Below are 4,839 nucleotides of genomic sequence, written 5' to 3'. Positions count from 1 at the left end.
GTATTGTTCCCAGGTGTGTCCCTTTAGTTTCTGTGCACTTAAACCCTGTGTTTCCCAGTGTTTTCCGTCTGCTGTTACATGTCATCCCTGAAGTTCCAGTGTTTTGCATCCCTTTGTTTATTTGAATTAAACTCTAGTTGAAGTGTTCTCCTGCGTCTCCTCGTTCCTTCCTTCCCGAGTGACAGAACAGCAGACCTAAAAAAAAAAGTAAGTGGCGGCCTTCTCACCGTTTACATTTTTTCGGTTTTTGAAAAGTTTTTTGTTTTCCTGTTTTCCTCCACAGCAATGTGCGTTGCCGCTCGGTTCACCGCCCTAGCTCGTCTGGATCTCCCCTTTGTTGAGTATTCCTGGGAGTTCTGCAGGCTCGCCACGGCTACGGCTTTGGATGACTCCACACTCAACTCGCTGTTCTGGCACAGGGCCAATTACCATCGCCACGTGGACCTCCCATACACCAGGGGACTAAACTGGAGGGAAGGAATCTTCTGGTGTCTGGAGAACGTAAGGTCCAGAACCAGCCCACTGGCCGCAACATCCTCAAGCCCGCCATTGTCTCAAGCCTGCTGGACGTTCCGATGTCAAGCCCGCCGGCCGCGGCTCTCTCCAGCCCGCCGGCCGTTCCGAAGTCAGGTCCGCCAGCCGTTCAGCACTCAAGTCCACCGGCCGCGCCGATGTCGAGGCCGCTGGCCACGGCTCTCTCAAGCCTGCCGGCTACAGCAACGACAAGCCTGCCGGCCCCAGAGCTCGCTCCAGTGAGTGTCAGCTCCAGCCCCAGAGCTCGCTCCAGTGTCTGCTCCTCGTAAGCGCTTCACAGATCCCCAGTTCAGCCCAGGAAGGGCTCCTGATTCCCCGTTTAACCCAGAGAGGGCTCCTGGCCCCCAGTTAAGCCCAGGGAGGGCTCCTGATTCTTCATTAAGCCCAGGGAGGGCTCCGGATCCCCAGTTAAGCCCAGGGAGGGCTCCAGTCCCCGAGTTCAGCCCCGTAAGTTCCCCCAAGGATTTATCTTTTTGGGGGGGTAGTAGGGCTCCAGTCGTAGAGGCTGGGGCAGAGCTGCCATGGCCCCCTGTGTTCCCGGCTCCGCCATGGTTCCCTGGGCTCCCTGATCCGCCATGGCTTCCCGAGCTGCCTGCTCCGCCATGGTGCCCGGATCTGGTACTGCCTTGGAGGCGCCTCCCTCCCCATTGATGTTGTGTGGCGTGATGACACGCCTTCCGGTGGGGGGGCGTTATGGTCTGTTGTGTGTGTGTTTTGCTCCCCATGTGCCTTCCTTACCCTTATTTGGTATTCTTCCTGTTCCTGCTCCCTGATTGTTTCTAATTTGAGTCCAGGTGTTCCCCGTTTAGTTCGTATTGTTCCCAGGTGTGTCCCTTTAGTTTCTGTGCATTTAAACCCTGTGTTTCCCAGTGTTTTCCGTCTGCTGTTACATGTCATCCCTGAAGTTCCAGTGTTTTGTATCCCTTTGTTTATTGAAATAAACTCTAGTTGAAGTGTTCTCCTCGTTCCTTCCTCCCCGATTGACCGTGATAATATAATAAATCACAAGCAATTACTATTGGTTAACCTATATTGATTTCTCAATGTTTATACTAAAAGTTTTCCTATATATTACAAGTTATATTATTAAAAGTTACATTAATTTTATTACTGTATATAATTTTATTAATATATTACTGTTCAAAAGTTTTGGGTTTAATTTTTTTTTAAATAAATTTATGATTATCAAGACTGCATTTGTTTGATCAAAAATACAGGAAAAAAGTCTTTTTTTATATTATTGCAATGTAAAAACGTGTCTATTTTAAAGTGTAATTTGATCTTATCTTGTTTTGATCTTTGAATTGAGTTAGGAAAGTTCTTTTGTAGCAACTGACTAAAATTCTTCTTTAGCAGTGCACAAATATTCGATTGATAGTGAGTTAGTGTGTGTCCTGAATGAATATCTAAATATCCTAAAAACAAGCAAAATTATTAGCAAGAACTAAAATAGCATTAAATTATCAATTCATGTTCCTCTTTTCTTTTTTTTCTTCTTTTTTTTGCATTGGCTTTTTTCTTTTCTTTTTCTTTCCCTCAAAACCTGCTGAATAAGTGGAATTTTTAAACAATTTTACAAATGTATTATTAGCAGTGCATATAATATAGTAATATGGGTGAAGTCATTTTCTAGATAAACGAACAAATACATGCATACATAAACTGAGCTGATAAACTTGTAACAGATTAAGTTGTAAACTATTATTAACCATGAAACACCACAATGTAAAAGGTAACATGCAAAGCAATATTGTAGTATATATATATTTCATAACATGTTCGACGTATAAAATGTAAATGTGCAAATTTTCCCCCGACCTAACAATTTTATGAAAAAATTGTCATTTAAAATCAGCCTTCATTATACAGTAACTCTTGTTTACCAAAAATTACAAAAAAATACTGTAATTTTAGTTTGGAAGATACGCAAAACATTATTGTATTTTAAGAGTTTATGAAACTAGAATTTTGACTTAAAAGTTAACAGTTGTGACAACTAGCCCCAGTCTCCTCTGTATACACTATATACACTATTTCTTTATTATATAAGGCAGTAAGATTGATGGGAAAAAATGGAATGAAATGAAAGTTTCCCCATGCATTGCTATGACAGGGTTTACTTTCGGAAAGTGACAATATCTGATTTATGTATTTGGGTCTGTTTAACTGCTATCAACAAGTCGTTTGTGGCGTGAGAGAGCCGGCCGTTACATGATAAGTTACTGCAACCTCAGAAATGTTGTGGCTCACTGCTTTAAGGGTAATAAAGCTTATGTACACAGCGTTCATATGTCAGACTGTGTTTGTGCATTAAGTGTTATCAGCATTAATTCGATTCTGATTGTACAATAATTGTTGCCACACTTTCCCAACTAAATCAAAGTACTTGTGCAACAGTAAATCTGACTCGTGGCGCATGTCAGGCTGGGTCACGATACAGGACTAGTTTTATTTGTATTTATTTATTTTTAAGATTTATTATATGAGTATTATTTTATGTTTTAATATATCTATTAAATGTTTGTTACTATTTAAATGGTTTATACATTTAAATATTCAAATTAAAACAGTTTTAAACACTGACAAATAGTTGTATTATTAATAATTATTTGTTTTGATTAATTTCACTTTTATTGAATTACAGTTTACAGAATTCTATTACATTTTATTTGTAATTATTTTATTTCAAAATATTCTGTATATGTAAACATGTTGTGCTTCAAAAATGTACTTTTTAAAACTAATTCACCAGAATAAACAATACATTTCAAGACAACTACTGTTAAACGTCAAGCCACTGCTCTAATTATAAAATGCTTCTTTCCTTCTTTCTTTCTTTCTTTCTTTCTTTCTTTCTTTCTTTCTTTCTTTCTTTCTTTCTTTCTTTCTTTCTTTCTTTCTTTCTTTCTTTCTTTCTTTCTTTCTTTCTTTCTTTCTTTCTTTCTTTCTTTCTTTCTTTCTTTCTTTCTTTCTTTCTTTCTTTCTTTCTTTCTTTCTTTCTTTCTTTCTTTCTTTCTTTCTTTAATTTTCCGAAATTGAGATTTATACATCATCTGAAAGCTAAATAAATGAGCTTTCCATTGATGTGTGGTTTGTTAGGATAGTACAATATTTGGTTGAGATACAACAATTAAAAATCTGGAATCTGAGGGTGCAAAAAAATCGCTTCAAAAATATGCTTTTTAAAACAAATTCACCACATTGCATTTCAAGACCATTGAAATGTAGACATCAAACCTACAAACATATATATTTTTAATATATATATATATATATATTACATATTACATTCAAAAATATGTTCAACATTTTTATTTTAATCTTTTATTTTAAATATTCTTTAGTTCTTTAGTTAATTTTTTATTATTTTTTTTATTTAAATTTTTATATTTTTATCTTAATTTATTTTATTTTAAATTATAAAATGTTATGATCAGGGCTTTAAAGATATGCTTTTATTACAAATTGACCACCTTAAAACAAATTCAAGACAGTTACTATTATACCATGACCTTGAATCACCCTAAATATGCAAGACTTCTTCAAGACCGGCCGATGAAAATATGTCGTTTTTCACATCTCTGCTAAGTAGCTTTCAGGTGGCAGTTATCTGCAAATCTGTCATTCATCTCTTGGACTCTTGCTTTCTCTTCTGATTCGACTCTTTTCTCTTATCATTCATGACAGAGCGGCTTCATTGATTAAGCAGAAACTCCCCAGCACGTCTGGCTTAGTATTCTACGCTGAAGCTGAACGTTGCATGAAAATATCACAGGCTGTTCATTTGTATGTTGATAAAAATGCAATCTTTCGGTACCTGACCGAATTTGTAAATGCGATCCTTTTGACATTTCCGAATGCCAAGCAACAATTACTCTACGCTGAACTCCTATGCGTCTAGGCCTGTGGATATCCGTGGGGATTTGACGCTGTTTACACCTGGCTGTCGATAAGATTTTAATACCCAGCCAGATGTGAAATATAAAGATAATGCTTAAATGCGTTAGTTTTTAAAACAAATTCACCACATTGCAATTCAAGACCATTGAAATGTAGACATCAAACCTACAAACATATATATTTTTAATATATATATATATATATATTACATATTACATTCAAAAATATTTTTTATTTTTTTATTTTAATCTTTTATTTTAAATATAAAATCCTTCTTTAGTTAATTTTTTATTATTTTTTTTATTTAAATTTTTATATTTTTATCTTAATTTATTTTATTTTAAATTATAAAATGTTATGATCAGGGCTTTAAAGATATGCTTTTATTACAAATTGACCACCTTA

This window comes from Sinocyclocheilus grahami, unplaced genomic scaffold (genome assembly GCF_001515645.1).
Source record: "Sinocyclocheilus grahami isolate Dianchi unplaced genomic scaffold, SAMN03320097.WGS_v1.1 scaffold159.1, whole genome shotgun sequence".
NCBI classification, from domain to species: Eukaryota; Metazoa; Chordata; class Actinopteri; order Cypriniformes; family Cyprinidae; genus Sinocyclocheilus; species Sinocyclocheilus grahami.
This window is presented reverse-complemented; position numbering follows the sequence as displayed.